At 37.8% G+C, this 23,371-nt stretch overlaps 1 long non-coding RNA gene across 1 annotated transcript in view; it reads left to right on the top strand.

The window, feature by feature from the left end:
- The window catches only part of LOC144194024 (uncharacterized), an 81,687-nt gene that overhangs the window by 46,721 nt on the left and 11,595 nt on the right, over positions 1–23,371 (top strand). The window contains exon 2 of the long non-coding RNA XR_013325807.1: positions 19,303–19,381. This is a non-coding gene — a long non-coding RNA (uncharacterized LOC144194024). The remainder of the gene's footprint in view (positions 1–19,302; positions 19,382–23,371) is intronic.

Raw genomic sequence — 23,371 nt, 5'->3', positions numbered from 1 at the left:
CCATCCTCCCAAACTATTTTTCAAATATTCGAGCTAAAACTGTATACAGGCAGAATTAAATCAAAATTAATGGTACTTAGGTGTATTCAGCCTAACCAGTTTCATTTTGCATATTTGCTAAATGGGTTTCCTCTGTCATTGACTTCTGACCGACAGGCCGCAAGACAACCATCAGAAAACTCCTTAATATGAGTTAATTTCGAGGCAATTATTTTTCTTGAGTTTTTTTTTTTAATCCAAAACTACAAATTAACTACCAATGTTCACAGCATTAGATAGTCTTATTAAATTAGGATGCAGAGTTGGTCATCAGTAACTACCAATACATTTGAGGGAAACAATTTGTTGCTTGATTTAGCAGAAAATATTTTAATCATTTACCTTTTACCAGCCATTAAAAGCACTGAAAATTAGAATCACACTAAATGGAAATGATCTCATCCATTTCTTCATTATCCGAGTTGATTATCTTCACAAGTCGCAGGGGAGCTGGAGCCTGTCCAAGGCAACTATGGACAGTAGGCAAATCCACACCTTGAATTTGTTACCGGCCAATTGCAGGACAAAATAAGACGAACAACCAGAAACACTCACACTCATACCTAGGGGCGATTTAGTGTGTTCAATCACCTTACACGGCTTTTTGGGGGCTTTAGAGGGAAATCAGAGTAACTGGGGAAAGCCCATGCAGCACGGGTTAACATGTAAACTCCACACAGAGAGGCGGGAACACACCGGGTTGGAATTCTTGATCTAAGAACTGCGAGGAGGATGTGCTAACCACTCTATCATTGTATTTATTTATTAATTTTAAAGGACAAAAAAGGGAAAGAGGAGGTGGGGAAGCCAAGCCTTTGCAGGTGGCCTCATCACCACCAAACGTGATGGTAATAGCTGCCATTCATTATCATAGTGCAACTGCCTTGTATATGCCCAAGTACCCCATCCATCCCTGTCAGCTACTGGCATGTCAATGACAAAAATTTAATTACACCATTAATTAATAGAATGTATTTTTTCCCTCACCATGTGCTCTGCCTGATGTTCAGTAAGCCTCCTCCTGAGTGATTGCTCATGCCACGATACCGCTTATCGGATATATGTACAAAAAACAGGTCTGTGAGGTGACATGCCACGCTAGGTTTTCTCAGAAAGGCACAGTCGAAGTCTTTTGATTGACCAGGTACAGAAAGCACTTGTCAAACCTGCCCTTACATTGTCGTTGAAACTAACTTATTGTAATTCACGTAATTGCCTACTCATCGTGATTAGACATCAATTATTATTTAGCAATAATCCTAGAACTGTATTTCTTCTGCCAGTGACAAGCTAATTCATAAGAATCCAGATTTCTCGCACGCTCACTGTCAATCATACCCCCCCACACCAGTGGGAATTGAGCCCGCGCCTGCCTGCACCAAAGTCAGGCGAGTGAACCTCCACAGCACGAGGCGGCCCCCAGTCATTCACAGATCACATAATGGGTAGAAATACCATTTATACATAGCAATCCAGAGCCATTAATGGTCCAATCAATGTTTTGGAAGCAGGGAAGGAAGCCAGTGTAAGCAACACAAAGATAGTTCTCAGCTGACAATCAAACCCACAATGCTTGGCTGTGAGCTGAACTCACTTGACAAATTGTTTCACTGCTCTGTCTTGTCATATGTCATATATGAGTCCATGTTACAATAACACAAAAACAAACCGTGTAACTTCACAAATTGTTGTTTTACTGTACATGTGCAGTTTAAAATTCAAAGGGGAAAAGGCCCAATTCTACAGTGCACAATTAGCCACTTAATCAAGTACAGTATGGACTGCATGCGAATGGTAACGATTAAAATTTTGAATTGTTTGACAGCATTAATATTTAGATTTGGTGTACCATATGTTGAAGCCAGTGGTTGTCAAAATGTGCAGTCTGAATGATCACACATTCATTCTAATTTTAATTTCAGAATGTACTTCCTCATCTAAATAGTTGGAAGAGAATTTTAATCTGGTTTATGTTTGGTGCAATGATACACCTCATCGTTATCATAAAATGTGAAAAGTTCGTGTAATTGCCACTCCACTGGGTGCTATTTTGTTATAACATTTTCCTCTTCACTACAGCTGATTTACTGTGTTATGGAAACAATGAATACTCTCAGGTATTGTAATTGTTCCTCCTGCCACTGTGTCAAAAAGCAAACCAAGCCTTATCTCTTTTTCATAGTGCTGCCTCTTTATTATTGGGTGATCATCATCATTATTACACTAGGCACACATGATAATCACACCTCATTACTTCAGTTTAATATTAATGGGGACAATATAAATAAATCACCCCTGCCTGTGTTTTAAATGGGCAGCACAGTAGCTGAGTGGTTAGCATGTCCACCTAACAGTTGTAAGATTGAGGTTTCAATCCCCAGTGGTCTCTTTCTGACCTGCGTGGAGTTTTTATGTTTTCTCGGGGTACTCCGGATTTCTCCCGCAATCCCAAAAAGATGCACGGTAGGCTGATTGGACACTCAAAAGTAGGTAGGTAGGTATGAGTGTCATCATGAATGGTTGTTCATCTCCTAGTGCCTTGCGATTGGCTGACAACTAATAATTTTGGATGCACCCCGCCTACTGGCCATAGTTGGCTAGGATAGGCTCCAGTGCCCCCACACAACCCTTCTGAGGGTAAACGGAACCGCTAATTAATGAAATTTTTAAATGCCTTAGCACGAAAACAAATAACTTTTTACTTAGCTGCTAATTTTTGGGGGGTAAAAGATAAGGCTTTGTGCTATTGCAGCCTGTGAGGTTGAATATGTAAACAAGCCTAATTTCCCAAACTTGCTTGAGCAGGGTGGGTCTGTATCCGTGACCCTATAATGACGCAAAAAGCCCAACCTGTGTACGGGTTGAATGCTTGAGATATTTTATCGTCAAAGACAAGATACAGTGTCTGTCCGTATACTTTTGCACAGTTTGCAATGTGTGCAAAAAGAATTGGAGACCATTCCAGAGGATAGGACAGTTCTGGAGTTCAACACGCAGCAATCCGGTCTGTCTAGCTGTGTGTGATGCTGAAATCTGTCTGATCTCACTGCCTCACCCTCTGTGTGTCCTGCTTGAAATTTCTGTTTGATTCTTTGCCGTAGAGAAGAGGCAGTCATTAATACACCGCAATATCTTCCATGTCCTTCGGTGTTGAGGGAATCTTTTATCGCAGCCCTCCTCCAAAGTTATGTAAATCAAAATGTGCATCAAAAGCCATTTGCCATGTTAAGCATAGCCTGCAAATAAAGAGCATGCAAGCAACCTTGACAAGCATAACACTCCGTATTGCATCTCAAATTCCCTAACATCATTCAAAAATCAGCCGTGCTTAAAAAAATTAAGACATAGTCAGGCAGCTTGCTTTCAAAATCAATGGATTTTACTTGTTTAGTTGTGAATACCAGATATACGCTATGTGTATCTATTGGTCATAACTAAGATACGTCCATAGGAAAATTGCAGACTTAATTCAGTGCCCTTGAATATTACCAATTCAGTTTATTAACTAACATTACTATGTTACTCTTGTCATTCGGAATTTATTTTCATATTGCCATATTTGAAAGTGAGTCAATCATCTGAAATGATCGTAAAGTTCCACTATATTATGTCTTTTACGCACTAAATAAATGATCAAATCTTTTAAGGAGTATTCAAAAGTAAATTATCAATGTCTCATCCTCGGCTGCGCCACACAGTGACTGTTCACTTCCTCCTGAGCAGCTCCTTGCCTCTGAAGCTTAATGGCTCGACCAGCCTGCCTTCAACCAAAATAACCTTTGACTTGGACATACTAGCTCACAGTACGCCCACCGCCAGCCATGTTTGTTGTATGTACAGAGCATGAGTCCGTGTGTGCCTAGGTATGTGCAGCAGTGTTTACAGATTGGGCAGAACCCATTGAACTGGGTGGCATTCATTCACGCTCTGATTGGGTTGGAGAATTTCAGAGTCTTTTTGATCTAATAAGTGTGCAGTGCGTCATTGGCTCATAATCTCCATAATTGACGATAAACAGTGCCCCGTGTGAGTTTTAAAATGTTAATATTATGGTCTAGAGACAACTGGTGGCATAATTAAAATATTTGTTAAGAGAACTGCATCTGCACATCCTTGTAAGGGTTGCATGGGCTACTGCAGACTATTCCGGCTGACTTCAGGCGAAAGGCCAACTACGTCCCAGACCGGCTGACAGTCAGCTGTAGGGGATGCAAAGAGACAGACGGCCATTCGGACTCACAATAATACCGCCACCAATGAGAATCAAGTCCCTGCCTTTCTGCACCAAAGTCAACCGAGTGAACCCCTACACCATCAGCCGGCACCAGTCTCTTTCATTTATTAATATTCAACACATATGATTATGCACACACACATACAAATCTCCTAATTCCCTCGATGGGATCTTTGGTAGGAGGAATTGAAACAGGAGCATATGAAAAAGGAAGCTGGAATTATAGAGTTAAGATGATGTGTGCATCTTTTGCTTATCTTGCAAGTACTGTTTGTCCTACCAACTTGTAGTTCAGGCCAAGTTTCGGTCTTGAGGGGCATATTGACTTTGATGTAATGCAGTTTTTCACAACAGTAAACTTAAATCACAAAAGTACATGGTATCTTTGTGTAGACTGATAAATAATTGTGATGTAAGTAGAGATTTGAACTGTGATAATTCATGTGGCTTTTTTGAAAACTGAGTAATCAATCCAGTCAAACTGATTCACAACCTTTTAATATACTTACATTGCATGACACTGTTTCTGGGACTATTTTGGGCCATAGCATTTGCTGGTTGCCTAAGCGTATTGGCCTTTAGTCCGTTGTTTTACACCAATCTGTTTGTCTCAACTGCTCCTTCCTGATTAGAGACTCTCATCCCTAAATCAGTCGAGCCATTAGGTGCAAACAAAGGAGCCCCAAGTCATCAACTGGATCTCTGACAAGCCTTTAGATACATTTATTTTGAGTAGTTTATTAAGGAAATTATTTGTCCTTTAGAGGTGGATGGCTGTAATTTTATACGAGCAGTCACCTCTCACTTCCCTGTGCGAATTGCACAACTGCATTTGTATTTAACTGCTGACCAGATAACAATGTGAAGCACACGCCTACAGCCGGGATTTGTAGGAGTGTTTACTCTTGTGTGAGCTAGGTTGTTGTGGTGTCTTTTTTGGCAACTGTGTGGGTACTTGTTAGTTTATTTCTAGGCCACTTTTTTTATTGCAAACTGGTGCATAAGCAGACTTGATATATATTTTTATATATATTTTAATTTTATTTTTTAATTATTTATTTACTTATAGTAATTAGATAGGAAGACTGCGTTGGATTTTACAGCAAAATGGTCTCAATGTCAACAAACAAAGTTTGGGTAATGGAGTCAGTATAAACTACTAACTCCCCACTCCCACTTAATCCTACATCTGTTCAGTCGATCTGTATCTGCCAGCCTCCTCCTACATTCACACCTGCCACACCCACTTAAGTGGACTTGCTGCACTTGCACACCTGCTGTCTTTTTGCACATATTGAAGTTTATTGTTCCTGTTTGAGTTTTGTCTGTGTGCCTGGTCATACATTATTTAAATTGTAAATGGTATTAATGCTTATATTGCACTTTTCCTCCTTTTAAGGCAAATGCACTCAAAGTACCTTGACAATATTTGATCATTTACCTATTGATGATGCAGCATCAGGACCAGCGTGGAGTGCAGTATCTTTCTCATGGATACTTTGACAAGATTAAGGCTGCATGGAATGAAACCCACAACTTCTAGGTTGTTTACTCTACTCTACTGAACTATGCTGATCCAACATTTGATACATTCTTTCTTGGTTATTGTACAAAATTTGTCTTGCTGGTTGGAATTTTAACTTTGCTACTCATTAAATCGTAAGTGTGCCTGATAGATTTTTTTCTGTGTTTCTTCATTAAGTTGTTTAAACGGTCGCTCAGTTTCATTTTTACAAAAATCCCAAATTATATTCATGGCCTTTGATATCACGCATTCTATTTGTGGCAGTCACTTATTTGCTAACTAGGCTTTTGGGCTGAAGGGCAGACAGGGAGAAAAAGTCCCAATAATTATTAGACAGATGCCAGATCCACAATCACTAGATATCGTGACACAAGTTCCCCCAATGCCCTTTATTGTAATTGCCAGACAATGTAAATTGAAAGTCAGGCTGTCAACAATATCTCTCCTTTAATGAGCCACTAAATCTTAGGAATCTGTTTTTTTCCTTGAGAAAATTCCACATTTTTGAAAATATCTCACGAAGCAATTTTACGACTATCGAGGCAATATCTCACACCTGAAAAATAGACCAATCAGATGACATATTTTAAATTATGATTATTTACTGAATGGAACGCAAAGTGGACCCCCATATCCGATTGCTTACTGTGTGACTGTTCTTCCTTCACCTCTGCCTGTCATTCCACACACCAGACTGTTTCCTTGGCAACGGTGAAGTCCTGTTGCACCGACACCTGACTGACAGGCTACATAGGGTGGGGTTTTTGCAGGACAAAGAGCCCCTGTGTTTAATCCCAAACCACAACCAGAACCACACCATCAGATTAGCCACACACACAGAAAAATATGTGTAGCCATTTACACATGCCTTGGTATGATCTGTGGGAGGGCATGTGCTACAGTTGTCTTCTGCTCAAACCCATGTTGTCTATGGTGCACCTTTCTCTTCACTCCTCCTCTAGATATCTAGAGACCTAGCATTATGTCTTGTTGGTTTTGTATGCTCTGGATTTTTTTCTATTTTTTTAAGGTTTCTCAATTTTCTTTAGCAAGAAAGAAAGTGAATTGTTGTTGTTGCTTTTTAATTCCCTTTCTCTCTTGGGTCCTCTTTTATCTAATGAACTAGTGCACCCTTCATTGGCAGGCACCTTGTTCCGTCAACCCATGTATGTGTTTTTCCTGACAATCAGTACCTGTAATAATATGTTGTTCATCTGAAATAATGCACAATTACAATAAGTATATCCTATCTGGGATTGGCTCCAGCACCTTAATCCACTTGTGTAATCTTTTGGCACCATTAAGTAAACTACTGTCATTTCTCCATCTCCTCATTCAAAATTGGGTTTTGCATCCCTTTTTTTAGGTTCCTATGCAAATACGCTTTGTCTTCAGGGATATGTATAAAAAAATGGTGAATGCAATGATACAAAAGCAATGTGCCCAAGTGAACGTCATTAACCTTGTGTTGTTTACCAAGCATTACATGTATGCATGCAACTTAAACTTTGACTTCACATTGAAAAAGAAAATACATAATGAATGAACAAAGAAAATGAAACATGTCAAGATCATGCATAGGTGATATTTATTAAATTAATGAGATGAAAAGAATACGAAAGGGCGGCAGCAGGTAGACCAGATGATGGGGTCAATGGGAGGCCCCATAAAATTGATTATGATAGATCATGACAGATCAGAACATTTGTGCAGGCAGAGAGAGCAATTAAGAGGGAAATTAGCAACCACAGTGAAGTCACCTGTGATCTACAAACAGCATCCATGTACTTTTATAGCTTAAATATTTTGGATGGAATAGTATTTCTGTAATATCTACAACACAGTAGTATGTTTTAAGGACTGCTTCTGCCATCACAGAAATGTTAATAAAAAAATGCATGGATGTTGTGCAGTCATGAGTACATTATATGTGTGCATAATACACCATGAGATTACATCCACTCAAACATCAGAGATGTATCTGCTGGGATCGAAAGATAAAATGTCGGTTGTCAATTGTTTTTTTCTCATAAAGCTGTCAATCTTCTGACACATAAATGATCCAGAACAAACTATCAAATGCATATTTCAAAAGCCACTACTCATTATGCAATATTCTCCCTGATATCTTGAAATAATTGAACATCCAGGCTGCCATCTAACTTCATCAGTTTTAGTAAAAAATATGATATGAAATGGGATTCAGTGATGGAGTAGTCATTACCAACCGAGAAGTTGTGTGTTCAATTTGCCTGACCCGGGTGACCATGTTGAGGGGTCCTTGAGCAAGATAATGTACTCCTCGCTTCTCCTCATGTTGCATTATCAATAGGTGAATTGTGCAATAGGGCCAGAGGGCTTTCAGTAAGTTGAAGGACTTAGAGCACAATATAAGTGTACACTAATTTCCAATCTGAGTCAGGTAACCATTTCTAAGAATGGAAGAAAGAGTGAAATGGGTTGTGACGGCATTTGTTTGTTTGCTTTCTGTTTGGGTGGGTAGAGGTACATTTTAGATCAGAATGAGAATTCATTAGCTTGCCTACGTATGAATTGGAATGCAAGCAAACTAAATAAATAAATAATTTTAATCATCCCAAAAATATGAATCTTCAGATTAAAATGGGGGAATCCAGGTCAGTTCACCTTGTCTCCCCAGGCCTGTGTGGGTTTCCTCCGGGTACTCCGGTTACCTCCCACATTCCAAAAACATGCACTCTAAATTGCCCCTAGGTTTGGGCGTAAATGTGCATGGTTGACCATCTCTCTGTGCCCTGCGATCAGCTGGCCACTGATTCAGGGTGTCCCCTGCCTCTGGCCCGGCTGGCAGCTGAGATTGGCTCCAGCACTCCCCGCGACCCTAATGAGAATAAAGCGGTTCAGAGGATGAGATGAGATGAGATTAAAATGGGATCATATCAACTTTTAAGAAATGTGTAATGGACTAAGGACGTGAAGGCACATGTCTAAGAATAGGCTCCAGATGATTAAGTTCTCTTTTCAGCCAAGCAGCCATAGAGTCATTAACATAGACTTGGCTTGATTTCAAGATGATTCATCTTTCTCCATATGCAACACATGGTCAAAAACCTTGGTTTAACTTTGATGCCTGACCAGCATTTCTGGCAGTATGTCACATTCACAGAAAGACAGCCCCAAGAAGATATAGAGACTCGATAGGCTTCTAATACTTGAATGCAAAAGAGAACCCTCTTAAAGCGATCATAAATTTTACATAACTCTTTGAGCATGCACACAAATTATTTTGATTGATGTCAGAGAAGCGAGCTGAAATCGGGTACAATGGACTTTGAACGGCTTTAACTGAAAAGTGTCAATAGTTTTTCTTAAGTACGATACCATAAAAAGGTGTTGCTGGATCCATTCATCCATCCATTTTCTGGATCGCTTTTCCTCACAAGAATCGTAGGGGGTGTTGGAGCCTATCCCAGCTAACTATTGGCACTAGGTCCTCCCCTGCCGGGCCACCGGTGTAGCTCGATATATACCGTATTTTCCGCACTATAAGGCTCACTGGATTATAAGGCTCACTGCATTTTAAGGCATTCCTTCAATGAATGACATATTTTCAACTTTTAAAACATCTTTCATTATAAAGCGCTACAGTAGAGGCTGGGGGTTACTGTAACATCCATCCATTAGACAGTGCTGTGCTAAAGGCAATGTCAACAAAACAGTCAGATAGGTCAGCCAAACTTTATTAAGAGATGACAAAACAGCTTTTTGACAACTCCCTGTACTCCAAACATGAATAAACAATGTTTTATTATTTTCTCTGAGGTAAAGTATTGGTATTTTTGTGACGCAGCAATAGCATAATAACTCATGGGGAACAGCTGGGCGAATGCAGTATCCAACACGTACGTCCACACTCCGTCTCATCAAAGTCGTCATTTATCGAGTCAGCAATTCCTGCCTGTCATCTACTGCTCCCACGCAGTTCGCAGTCTAGTTTTGAATGCTCTGTTGACGCCAACCTCTAGCGGCTGGTGTTCTTTTGTCAATCCACCTGGAATGATGTCGAGCACAGAATTATTGTGCTACATCGAGCTCAATCGAAATGAAACCCCGTTTTATATATCCCAGCATGCATCACGCACTATTACTTCTACCTGGGAAATGGAGTCGGCGGCTGTTTACCTGCATATCTAGCAGCTGGAGTTATTTTATAAATCAACCCTGAATGACGGCAGGCACTGAATTAAAGTGCTCGCCGTCATTCTGGGTGAATTGACAAAGGAACTATATATCCCAGCATGAACCGCGCAGTACTTCTCCTACCGGAAAAATAGAATTGGGGACTGATTACCGTAGTTGTGGCTCAGTTTTGATCCATATACAAGGCACGCAGTCAGCTTTTGAAAAATTGAATGCTATTAGGTGCGCCTTATAGTCAGAAAAATACAGTATTTCTATTTAATATCATTATGCCCTAACATATGAGGAATTTGAGATACACATAAAATTCAGAGCAAATATTTGACTTGAGATGCGAGAAATTATGAGATACGAGCATACAAGACAGGTGCCTGCAAGGGGCTATTTATGATTTCAGCGCACTTTCTCACCGCATCTCATACGAGCTCGAACCTGGAACGCATTAAGCACGTGTCTCATGGTATGACTCCACAAGTACAATAGATTTGTCTTCCCACAGCGGTTATAGTTCTATATGCAAGGTGGCACATTTCAGCTTACATTGACTATTAAGGATATTTGTCAAATTCAGTCACTTACTCCTAGTACACTCCCCTCCCATCCATTAGCGGTTGTCCTTTGGAAGACTGCAGTCAATCCTGGATGACATTGACATGTCACCATTAAATCATTTGCCAGGTAGACAATAAAAGACAAATATTTGTTAAATACGGTACTTGGGGAGGATGGGCTGAAGGACAAAGATACTGTACACTATATATATATATATATATATATATATATATATATATATATATATATATATATATATATATATATATATATATATATATATATATATATATATATATATATATATATATATATATATATATATATATATATATATATATATATATATATATATATATATATATATATATATATATATATATATATATATATATATATATATATATATATATATATATATATATATATATATATATATATATATATATATATAAACTTAATATTTTATAACGCAGTTAACACAAATCCTGCATAAATCAACTGAATCTGTGATAGGTATTCTGTAAATTTGGTAATAAACTGTCTAGAAACAAAGGTGAAGCCCCAGGTGAGACTGTATATTAAGTAAGAAAATCAGGCTCCACCATTTTAGAAGACTGTGTACATCCATTATACCCTTGTTTGACATGCCAAGTTTTAGGTGTGGGAGAAAGAGGGCGGGCCATGAAGCATATTTATGTACTTGTGTAGGGTGAATCAATACTGAAATCAATATTGTGGTACCAGCCCTCCGATTACTGACCTGTGTACCCAACTAATTTGGGGTGTATATTTACATAACAAAGGCATCAGCCACAACTATTAACAATAGAAAGAGTTTGAGCTAATTTACATAGAATAAAATAGATATGTGGGCTGTAATTTTGCCAATGACAATAGAAATACTTACATACCCATACATTAAATTATTAATATACATTTTTTTGCTGCATACTGTATGTTTTGGCAGCCCGGCAGACATATGGTAAGCACATTGGCCTCACAGTTTTGACATCGAGGGTTTGATCCCTAGGTGTCCCCCCCTGCTGTCTAGAGTTTGCATGTTCCCCCCGGACATGTGTGGGTTTTCTCCAGGTACTCTGGTCTCTTCCCACATCCCAAATACATGCACCCTACTGCAATGATCAGAGCCAAAAATATAGCCCGGTTTTGTTGGTGAGTTCTGAAAGATTGATTAACAACCTGAAAGGCCTCTGTTTCAATGATTTGTCTTGTAGCTTTCAAATAAGCTTCTCTGAGCATTGTTTTTCGCTAAAGCAATTGTAATTGCTGTTTTTTGTCATCTATACTTGGACAGGATAGTCAATATAAATGCATGACGTTATTTTCAAATACCTTTGTAAGTCTTTAAAGTTTGTTTCCTCTAAAGAGATTATTTTGCTCTGAATGCATTTTCTTGCTAAAAAAAATGCATCAATGTCAAATTGGGTATGTTGCTGCAAAGACTTGACCACATGCATAGGCAGAAATCTGCCAATCCTGCACTTTTCTCCTTGTTCCGTATCCCTGACCTGCTTTTAAAAAATATAGTCAGCAGCAATGCACCATCTCTAATGATGTGTTGTCGCAGTGGATCTCTGCATGATAGCCACAAATTTGAAAGACACATTCAACCACCACTGAATGGTAGACTTAAGTAAAATGGCGAAATTTCACTTGGAAAAGAACACAAATACTAGTTCCTAATTTTGCAGCTCAATAAATTAGTAGCTAGAAACCATACATCAAAATTGTGATTATGATTAATTTTACAGAAATGTATTCAATAAATGAATGACATAGGTGAATGTTAATCAACATTGACATTTCTATAAAAGAAAGACTCCATCACAGTATTTATTCCTGTGAACGAATCCAAATGAGCAAGGCTGTTTGAAATCACATTAGCGTTTGCTTTCACTATTGTTGTTTAGCTTTTTCCCTTCTATTCCAAAGGCTCTTTTAGATGAGATGCAATGCAAAGAGAATGTTAAAAAATATACTCTGACTATAAAAACAACAACAACAGCCTTTAAGTTATCATGTGGGGTCATAAACAGTATCGGGCATGTCGTCTTGTGCAAGATGTTTTTGTTTTTTTAATTCACAAAAGGTTTGATACAAAGTATTTGTCCTTTGTTTGTAGAATTTTGCAAGAGCTGATTTATTTGGCAAGTTCAACCCATTTTTCTTCTGGGGTCACTTTTGTTGCTCTTTTCCTTCCAACACAAGTATGTCTGAATTATAAGTGGCGGATGCAGAGACAATAAAGAACAAAAAAATCCATGTATTTTTTTCGAAAATATCTTAAAATGATAAAACACAAAATATATATCCATGTATCTGGTTGGGTGAGTGACAGATCGGTTTTATGTTGTTAACTCAGGTTAGTGGTGCATTCATTCAAATCAAGCAGTCATTGTGTTTTTGTAGCAGCTGTTTTGGGCCCAAGTGCAATACACCTTAGTTGACAACAAGTATGAGCTGCAATGTGGTGCATCTCGGTGTTTTTTAATTTCCCTCTCCCTATTTGCAGCCGACCAAAGAGAAGTGAGGAAATAGATTTGCAGATTATTTCCATTTATAATTTCTTATCTAGTGATGCGTTCTCCTCCTGTCTCTCCTCTATTCTCCCCATCCAGGCACTCCCTTTGACTCTGCACTACTCTAATCTAAATACTGACTTTTAGGGGAGGAAATTATATATGAGAGCAATTTCATTTCGAACTTTTACTTCCTTTGCAACATCTTTGATTGGCTCCAACTTGAGATATGTTACCCTTCACCCTTACGACCTTTTTTAACCTGCTTTGAGTCTTCAGACCCCTAGCAGCCACTGAGTGTCTGCATTTTCCCTTCCTTTAAACCATCCCACATCTTTAAAATAGCCGGTTCGCAAGCCAAAGTGTGCCACCTGCTTTTGGCAGCTGGAAACCCTGGCAAATGTAGATAAATGAACAGAGTCACCTGAGGGATTTTATGAATCTGCTGCTGCTGCTTGGCAGATTTATTTGCTCGCTGCCATGGAGAGCTGCACTGCAAACAGAGATTAGAGCCCCTAGCATGAGCAACCCTGCCCATTCTCCTGTCCTTTGCTCCCTGTGACCACCACTACAAGAGCTCAGAGGTTGGTGACCTGTAATTCATCAGTATTTCAAATTGCATAGCACAACTTAGTGTTTTTCAGCCTCCCCCAGCCACATCGATGCTTCTCTGCAGAGATCAGTTTGTGCCCTTGGGAAGCAAAGCAATGTTTGTTTAGTGCCTGATCTAATCTGACATCATTATGCAGAGGGACCTTCACTAAATCTCACATGAAGTAATTACCTTTTATATTATTTTTAAATAGGCAGCAGATGATTTTCTGTACAGTATAATTAATTCTATTGTTAACTTACGTATTTTTTTTATTTTTATTTTAGCTTCAAGTAACTAAAATGTACAAAAAGCTTAATTAACCTTTAAAGTAATTGATTTGACATTGTCATGAACGAAATAAAGATATTTAAGTTTTAATACTACTTACAAAATTAATTCATTCAAGAAGTGATTTGGTAACTTGAATTTTTCGTAAGTAGAGACATATTTTTCATTGAATTAGCCTAATTTGTTTCATGATCATTTACACAATCCCCTTAACCTTTTATAAATTATAAATGTACACCACTTCCATAGAAAATATGTATGAAAAGTACTGTGTGCAAAAAAAGAGCAAACAGATAGGAAAAATATTCAATTATCATTATTCTTCCATACCTCCCATCCTCGAAAGGGTGGGAAGGGTTGATGGAGCCTAACCCAGCTGCCGTTAGGCAAAAGTCAGACTACATCCTAGACTGGTCGCCAGTCTATAGTAGGGCACGCAGGGCAAACGACCATCCGCACTCCCAATCATACAGTCATCAGCAGGAATGGAGCCTGTGAATGCTCACAAGTAATCACATCGCATCCCATTGTTGGACTTTTCACATTATCGCCTCCCTTTGTGTCGAGTCCATTACACTGTTGAAATAAGGAGCATGCATACTTCAAGTGGCTCATGACCACAATCTATTGGGGGATGATTGGTATGGGCGTTGTCACTCAGCTGCCATTTTCCATAGGTGTCACTCCTTAAACATAACCTTCGAGTCAATGAAAAGAAGCATGTTCCAGACAACTAGACTGAAGTCATAGGGACCCATTTTGATAACTTGCAACCCAACTCTGACATAGAGAAGAAGAAAAAAAACATATTTGTACTTGTCGTGCTTGGATCGGAATGGACTGAAACTTCTCGGGAGGCAATTACTCTAGACTTGTCTAGAATAGACTTTGGGGGTAAGCTGAAAAAGAATTTAAAGCAGACATAATGTCCCACTTACCATTTCCTTGAGAACACCGAGTGCCTGAGTCTCAGGCCTTCACAACCAGGGAGTGTGCTCCTATTCACAGAGTAGTAATCCATTTTGGTTTTAAAAACTTTCATTCCATTGCAAAATGCAGAAAGGTCAAATGCAAGACCTACAAAGCCACAATTAAAAACCAAAATGTCAACATGTCACACTTTGTCTGCCGCTTGATGAGGTTCTTTGGTTAAAACTGCACGTAAGTGAATAGGTAACGTTACATGGCATGCGTATCACGCTGACCAAATTGTCCCACCTTTCCATTTTTTCCGAAGTACTTATGTGGGCTATAAATGCAGCAAGTGGCATTTTGTAATGTCAAGTACCACCACAGCTTACACTGATTGCATGATTGTGTTGTTGATCAGGTCAAGGTTTGGCTTGTTGAAGTTGCTATATCTTGTGGGGGTACATTTTATTGTTCTACATTCAGGGAAAACGGGTTTGGTTGTCACCAGGGTTAGTTGTGAAATGTGTTATAACTTGACCACTAGAACATATAATTTCAGGTATATCAATTACTACTGGAACATAAAAGCCCCAGAATAGCTAATTTAGATTAATTCACCATACAATCTTTATATTAAGGAGGTATCAAAGATTTACTAAGAAAGGATTTTCCTTGATACCGTGAGTGTATGTGCCTGTGTGTGTGGGTGTGTGTGTGTGTTTGTGTGTGCGCTTCTGCTATTGGAACCATCGTTGTCAAGAGAAAATGCCACTTTTCATCTCTATCTATTTAGCATCCCATGAGTTACGTAGTGAAGCTCAGGCGTCACAGAACAGTGAACAATAATGCCCCTACAAATTCAATATTGCAGGTCATTTATCACAATAGATAGTTTAATGTAAAATTCTCTGCCATAAACATACAATTTCCTGTAAATATAAAGTGAGTCAGAACCTCAATCCTATTTAAATATGTACGTTAAAAAATACAAGCCTACTGCCTATTGTTTGATTTGTAATGATGATGGGTGCGTGTGTATGTGCAGGATATTTGTTAGGCTACATTCATACTGCAGAATGTGATCCTCAATTCTGAATATTTACTATTTCAAATGTGTGTTTGTCTTTCATTTTGCAAAAACACATGCAACTTGCATTGTGAAAGACAGTCGACTGAAAAGTGCTCAGAGACAGTAGTTCACATATATTAATTAGTTTAGCAGGTATTTGCGGCACAGACAGAGAGGGTGCTTAGGCTGAATGCAGTCTTTTTGATGGGAACAACACAATCACCCCTAGAGCCCTTGTTGATGTGTTGGATTTTTTTCCACAAAATCTTGAGGAGCTTTGTGGTAGAATATAGTGTAAACTAAGGTAGCATCTGCATAATTAGCAGTAACTGTATGCAGTAATTTGTATGCACAAACTAGTACTAATTTATACATATATAACCCCTATGATTCCATCATTAACCAAGGGATCCTACATAGCCATTTTACAGCTTCAATGCTTTAAACATGTAACACCAGAATACAACCTTTATTAGATTGTATTTGATAGCAAAACTATTGATGATACATTATACATGATATATGACCTTGTTTCAAGCAAGTGATGCTATGATGTGACTTATGTTTACTTTGCCATCTAATTTTATATAATGCTCCACTGAAATCCATCTATTTTCTGCACCATGGGGCTGTTTAATGTACCCAATTAACCTACAACTTTTTTCCTGTACCACCCAAGTAGAATTATCAAAGGCACATGAAGGACAGGCAGACTCCATGCAGTAAAAAGGCCTAACATGTTGGATCAAGAACAATCTTGCTGAGAGGTGATGACGCTAACAACTGAACAACTGTGCCAGCATGCTGTTAAGATATTATCCATTTAAGTCTTCTGAATTTACAATTATAATTTTGAGATTGTCTAGGTATCTTAAACTATTATATTCAGTTTTAGATTAAGTGTGCAGGAGCATTTTTTTATTTTATCCTTTCCACAACTTTCTCAATCTCTTGGTACATATTCACTCACCCAGTCACACACTCCCAGATTACAAGTGAACAAAAAGTCAGATATTACAGGAAAAGCATTAAAAGATCTATGACTACCAAACTAGGTCTGTCACAAGTTAATAGACTGAATACAGACAGAAGGAAATAACGATAGCAGTTGCTGGTGTTATTCAGATTCAGCCCAACAAAACTAGAGACTAAAATAACTTTCACATTGCACTGGGGTTTTCACACACAAGCCTGTTGCTGATTGTAAAATGTTCCCTAAGTGGATCCATCTCAATAGCGCCGCTCATACTAGTCTTAGAAGAAACTACCTCTTCATTCAGCACTATGCCATATAATACAATTATTCAATAGATTGTGTTCCATTCTGTTGATTCTCCAAAACATTAAATATGACATTAGACGTGTTCATACAAGCAGGAAAAAATCAACACGTTTTGATCTCACTTCTGATGTGTTCACACCGTCTATATGTTTTAACATGCGAACAGCTTCACCAGTAGTGTACACTACAAAATTTTCCGTACTATGCTATCAGGTCATTGCCATCCACGTAATTTCACTTTTAGATATTCCTGTCACAATGTTCAACTATTTAAAAGATTCAATGTAAAACAAGGTCCTGTTTAGCCTTGAGAATTAGAAACGTAATCTGAAGGCAAAACACGGCCCTGAGATTTTTAAAGCATGAAAACTAACTTGGTAATTAGATGCTAAATTAGTCCACATGGACCAATTAGGCAGCACAAGACACCACGGCTCTGTAATGCTTTGTCAACAGAAATGAAACCAGCACAAGCAGACAGACGGGTTGGAGAAGAACGAGTTGGAATGAGAGACAGAAAAGGGAGGAGGCCATGAGTGCATGCACCCAGATTAAAGGGTAGAAGACGATCAAAGATGTGCGTGTGATGATTAAACAAACCTTTAGAAGAAAAAAGGCCTCCATCATTTCCTGTATTACGTTTGAATTAAACTTTAATGCAGAAACATTGCTTGATCTCTTTGCTACAAATGATGCTGCTTTGATTTGCATGGTAAAAATGTAAGCGAGTCCCATGGCTCCAAACTGACTTGTTTAAAATTTCTTATTACTTATCTTACATTTAGTTTTATCTGAAAACCTGACAAGTCATCATGGTGGGTAGATGGCCAAGGAGTTGTTTAAGCGAATCATCCATTGATCCTGCAGGATCATTGGTACGATCCCCCTGCCATCAGATGAAGTGTCCTTGGGCAAGACACCAACCCCTAAATTGCTCCTTGTGGGCACGGCGACAGCACTGCCGTCTGTTATTCAAATGTGCAAACCTAAGCTTGCAAACTGCTTTGGGCACTGTAATATGACAATGCAATGTAATCAAGTGCCAGATAACTCCTCTCCATTTACCATAACTTGGAATTATATTACCGGTAAATCTTGAAATTTGCGGCATGTCCCATCTCAAACAGCAAGTGGATCATGAGATGAGGGCTACACTGATTTAGCTAGTGTAATGCAAGAGAAATTCAAAGTGAAAGACTAAAGTTATAGTTCATTCAGTCCAGATTTCAGTTCAGTGATAAAATGATGTGGTGGCGGGTGGTTTCCGGGCTGTTCCTGATCTTCGAACCTTTTCCCGGTGTTCTCTTCTACCTGTCTTGTTTTAATGCATACTTATTACTTCCAGCTGCTGTTGGACTTACTTGATGTTTGCCAAATAGTCAGCTTTTTGTGTACTGTCTATGTATTGGAAATGGTCTTTGTTTTTATTTAGTTCCCTGCTTTCTTACAGTCCTTGTTGGTTATTTGCCACTGTTGCTTTTACATTCTCCAGTCAGTCCATCAGTGAAAGCTTTGTACCATGCAATTAGTCATTGAAAAATCAAATTTAGACCTAGGGTTGGTTGCCTGGCTCCCACTTTCTCTCCTCGTTCTTGTAGTGCCCTCCTGTTTTCTCTCATTACATCAACCCTCTTTTAGTTTTTCTTCTTACTCTCCTGTCTGACAGCACCATCTTCATCATCCGCTTACGATTAATATTTACTATCTCTCCTCCGGAGTAGTCCGAACCATCAAAGTCGACTTGCTTTAACATTGTCTCTGGAACATGAAACCTTGGCTGACCCTCTGATGATAATGAACCATCAACTGGCAAGTACTGTATGTCTGAACTGAATATCCAATATTAGAATTTCTGGCAATGAAAGAACAAGGTATTGCTCAAAAGTCACAAAGAAAAGAAAAGTAAGCCTATCTGGTGTAGATTGGAGGGGTAAAAAAACAAATGATAAAGAATAAGAAGCAGAAGAATAACATCCGTGAGTCACATTCTCAGTCATGAATCATGGGCTAAAGTTTTTGAAAAAATACAGTTTATTGTATAACCTAGACGTTCTGTAACCTTAAATGCATGGTTTTCCCTATAGGAGATTGTCCTGTTCACAGAAGAAGCCTGACCAGGGACCCCAACCCTCCCAGCAGCCTTCTGGTATCCTGTTGGTAGAGGTCAGTCAGTCAGTCCATCCATACAAAGGGGCTAAACTGAAGTATATTGTGCAGTAAATTTTGAAGATGCCTTGAAGGCATATTGATTAATTTCTTCTATATGCAATCTGTTTGAAAGTAAGCGTTGAAAACATGGACACGAGCTGAGAATAAGTTATGAATCCTTGAGTTATAGGCAGAAACTCATTTGGCTGTTTTTTTTTTATTATTATTTTTGTTTTAGGTGGTTTTAAAGCAACGCGTTATGAGTTGAAGGCCATTGTCATCATTGCTATCTAGCCTGACCAATTTGTAAGTCAGTCAGTTTTCCATTTTATCAAGGACCAATACCACAATTCCTTTATTATGTGCATTTTCCAAAGAACATGGAGATGTCATTTAAACAAATTAAAAGTGAGGCCATAACTTCATTAAGAGTCATACAAATTAAGACATCTTTTCAGCTCTGCAGTCAGAGGTGACATCTTGACTCCATTGGGTGTAAATTAACATTTGTTCCTAAAAATCTTAAAAATCATAAATATCTTAAATGTTGAAGTTCAACTCAGTAGACCAAACAAATAACCTTAATGTGTCTCTGTTTTTTTAGCAGTTTTGTTGAACATTTCTTTTTTTTAATGCTGAATGTTGCAGTTTTAAGTGTCTTACAATGACTTCTTGATAAGAGTTACTGTATAAGGTGCTTTTAATAGGCCATAAAATCGAATGCAGGTCGTCTTTGTTGAGCTTTTGCCCCTGCAAGTGAAAGATAAGGGACCAGATGAAAACAACTGTCGACCTGCTGACATTTCTTTGAATAGTCAGCAATAAGACGCTGGGTGCATCCCTGTGAAAGAAGAAAAAGTACTATTTAAAGATTGTTATTTTAATGTTGAAAATTAAATTGCCAGTATATCTTGCTTTGGACTGTAAAGATTGAGTTAATACATTTTACAAAAAATACCAAACAGAGATATATTATGATATTCGTAATATCAAAATGTTGTGATTAATATTCAATTTGATTCAGAAAACAATAATGCTAAGTATATATATTTGTTCTTTAAAGGCTTTTTAAAATTAAAAGAGAATAACAGAATGAGTAGGTGTACATTGCCCCATTGGGTTTATCAGCATAACAATAAGATAGAGTATATTTTCGATATACTATGTATATCCATATATTAAGTATGAGCAATAATAAAATGGTCTACTTTCTTCACAATTAATGCATAATTAAATTTTAACAATGGTAACACCAACACATGCGCACCTTTACTTGTTTTATTAAGTGCGTTTTAATTATTATAGCATAATGGCGAGTAGTTATCCGAACATATGTTGCCTATCAGTCGGATAATTGAAAATTTTTCGAGCATGATCCCCGTATTCACCATCCAAGTACTCTGTCTGTCTGTAGACTTCATTTTGTTAATGGCATCATGTGTTACATCAATGAAGATTAATGATCCTATCCCAAAAGAAACATTGCACACCCAAGCCAGAACATTGCTTACTTTAACAGATGTGCTTGTAAACCTTACAGAATTCCTCAAGAATCCCTAAAAAATCATCTATAGACTTGTACCTGTTATGGACAATGTATGTTTATTTGGTTCTGATTGATTTATTAATCATGAGACACAATGGATTGCTGGTTACAAGGTATGCCTCATAGTTCCAAGGAGACAAACCTTGGTACGTGCTGGTCTTCATCTCTAGGGTCTGCATGTCCTCCAAGTGCGTGTGTGAGTGTTTTTATTTGTATATAATGCTTATTTCGGTTTTCTCTCATGTGGCCAAAATCTGAACAGTAGGTTATTTTATGATTGTGTATAAGGAGTGGTGTGACTTTGAGTGCAATGGGTGTCTCTCTGCCCAAAGACTGATTGGTGACCAGCACATATAGACAAACAACCTTTGATACACAATCACACCTACGGAGAATTTGAAGTGTTCAATTAACTTAGCAAGCATGTTTTGGGAATGTGAGAGAAATTGGATAAACCAAACAAGAATAGTGAAAACATGCCTAGTGCACGAGAAGGCTGAGGCTAATGATTTAACCCTAAATCTGAGAAATGTGAGGCTTCATACTAACCAGTAATATAAATTTAATGTGTTTATAAATTCTGATTTTCTGTGGGAATAACTCTGCCCAGAGTTACATTTCTTATGGCTCTAAATCTTCTCCAAAAAAAATATTGGTCAACCTCTAAGTCAAACTGAATGCTCTTGCTTCTCAGTTCAGATCTCCTTATTCTGTACCTTTCGTCTCTCTTTTGCCATCCTATTAATAGGGGGCTCCTGTGCTGCTCAACCTTCCAATCCAACGGGCCGTTGCTTATGTGCACCTACATTAAATTCAGGCACTTTTGTGGTTTCTTTCAAAGAGGTATTTTTTCCTTCATTTTTTGTGTGGGTTGTGTTGAGGTTCAGATAATTTTCGAAATAAGCGAAGGGTCATTGTGAATGTGCTCCATGTGTAAAATGCCGTGAGGCAACTTCTGCGCTGATTTGGCTTTAGAATTGTATTTAATAGAGCTTTAGCTATCCAGTGTTCTCTTGAACCAAGGTGTGAGAAGATACGTTGGGTTTACTAATATAGAATGGCTATTATTTTTGACACTTTTCTGTTTTGTTGGGTATTTTTATAGTTTCAAGAAAAGTTTGCAATTGATTGACTTATAGCATGATGCCACTTTAATGTGATGCAGTGTGTTTGAATTTGAGACTGTTATAATATCGTATCAAGCAGGATTTTGAGGGTTCAGCTGTTTACAGTACTGATCTTTGTGTTTCTGCAACGATCTGAGGTGCTGTGAGCATTTTTTTTAGAAACAAGACACCCATTTCATTCATCTATAACTATCCTTAAAATGGGATATATATATATATATATATATATATATATATATATATATATATATATATATATATATATATATATATATATATATATATATATATATATATATATATATATATATATATATATATATATATATATATATATGTACTACAATTTCTATTGAAGTGCTAGTATTTTGTCTATTTTACTGATTTATAGTTGGATAAGTGCATTGTCCTCACAAATGTTGGTCTGTATCAGTTGCTAGCTCCTGTGTAGCGAACACCTGAGGGCATGAAGAATTATGAAGGCTGTGGGTGAAAATTAGATATGAGACTGACTGCATAAAATATAGTAAGAAATACAATATTAACATACTATTATTTCATGCTAAATAACTTCTCGGAGTAGCCTGCTGTTTCAGTGCATTTTTTTTCACAGATTAAATTAGCTCAGTTGCAGTCCATTATCTTTTACAGCGTGAATTATATTCTTTTTCTTATAATTTCCTTCCTTCCTTTCATTTTTTTTTAAATACAAGCGGAGGTGACCTTTCAATTTCACTGGATTGGCCTCCAGTCTGCATAATCATTCGCCAATAATCCATCAAAAGTGGAATGTCGACGCAAAAATAAGCACAATGGGTAATATTAACCTGATTCATTTCATTTATGTGATGTTTCAAAAGATAATTTGAATCACAGTGTGGAACAGGAGCTAACAGTCTTAAACCAAGATTAAAAGATTGGCCCTGGCAATGATCTAAACCATTAAAACATGTTTATGAGACCTCTCTTATCTCTTTGGTTTCTTTCTTAATTCATTCATCTTCTATTCTGCTTATCCTCACAATGGTCACAAGGGATCTGAAGCCTTTCCAAGCTATTTATGGTCAGTAGATGGGATACACCATTTGCAACTTGAAGTAGTTGTTCAGCCTACCATGCACAATTTTGGGAAGAACATGCAAATTTCTCACAACAAGACCTGATAGAACCCTTGATTCGGAACTAAGGGGCAGATTTTTCTTCAAGAAATTAAAGTAAAAAAACAATGTTAATATTGATTTACAAGCACATGCCATAAGGGGAGAAGTCTAGCAACATGATGAAAGTCGAACATTAAAGGAAACGATGGCACAACATAAACAAAAACACTAC

This window comes from Stigmatopora nigra, chromosome 3 (assembly GCF_051989575.1).
Source record: "Stigmatopora nigra isolate UIUO_SnigA chromosome 3, RoL_Snig_1.1, whole genome shotgun sequence".
NCBI classification, from domain to species: domain Eukaryota; kingdom Metazoa; phylum Chordata; class Actinopteri; order Syngnathiformes; family Syngnathidae; genus Stigmatopora; species Stigmatopora nigra.
The sequence above is the reverse complement of the archived record's forward strand: the minus strand, read 5'-3'. Positions and strand labels throughout refer to the sequence as shown.